This window comes from Rhinopithecus bieti, unplaced genomic scaffold (assembly GCF_001698545.2).
Source record: "Rhinopithecus bieti isolate Rb0 unplaced genomic scaffold, ASM169854v2 scaffold_13351, whole genome shotgun sequence".
NCBI lineage: Eukaryota > Metazoa > Chordata > Mammalia > Primates > Cercopithecidae > Rhinopithecus > Rhinopithecus bieti.
The window spans coordinates 2,919,441-2,920,514 of NW_016807514.1; positions in this window are offsets into that span (position 1 = coordinate 2,919,441).

Here is a 1,074-nt window from a genome sequence, read left to right on the forward strand (position 1 = left end):
CCACCCTAGCACCTGCACCCAATGTCCAGGCCCAGGAGTGCACCCAGCTCCCCAAATCGGGGAGGTACCCGCATTGCCCTCCCCACACCCCCTTCCTAGTCCTCCCCATATCCCCCTTCCCAGCCCTCCCCACACCCCCCTTCTCAGCTCTCAATCCCTCCCACATCCCGCTTCCCCAACCTCCCCAAATCCCCCTTTCCCACAGCCTCCCACCGCCTTCACCTCCACAACCCATTCCAGCCCTCCCCACACCCCCTTCCCAGCCTCCCACATTCCTTCTCACCCTCCCCACATCCCCTTCAACCTCAACCCAAATCCCCTTCCCAGCCCTCCACCCCTTCCCAGACCTCCCCACACCAATTCCCAGCCCTCCCACACCCTTCCCAAACCCTCCCCACATCCCCTTCCCAGCCCTCCCCGCACTCTGCTTTCCCTACCCCAGCATGAGTCAGTGTTGGACAGCCAGCCTCACACCTTTGTGCCTTGGGAAGGAAAGGCGACAGCTTCCTACTTACATGAAGGACCATCCTAGAAGCTTCACAGTCCCTTCTACCACCAGCAACCTCATCCCGGAAGTTGGGGCCCTCTTGGCCCACACCTGGGGCTCAGACCTTGAAGAAGCAGCCACAGGTCTTGTCCCTGGTCTGGGATCCTACAGGTTGGACAGGATTGAGGCCAGAACCCTGGGGCCTTTGGGGAGACGGTACAGCCCCAGAAGCCCCTCCTTGGCTGTGAAGCTGCATTTTGCTTGGACCCTGGCCTGAGCCTGGGGCCGGCTTCCAGTAGAGCCTGGACCTTCCCCAGAGACAGAGCTCCCAAATGGGCCCAGCCAGCCCACACCCCAAGCTGACCTTTCAGGGTGCTTTTCATGGGGCTCCTTCATCGAGAACCCAGGAGGGGGTAAACTCCCTCCCTCCTCCACAGGCCCCTCCCTTCCAAGCAGAAGGACCACCGAGGGGCCCTGATGAGCACAGTCCCCAGGCTCCCACCAGACTCGTCTCCCAAAGCTGCTGGAAGGTATCGGTGCTTCCACAGAGTGAGAGAACAGCTGGTTCCTATACGTGGGTTAAATGT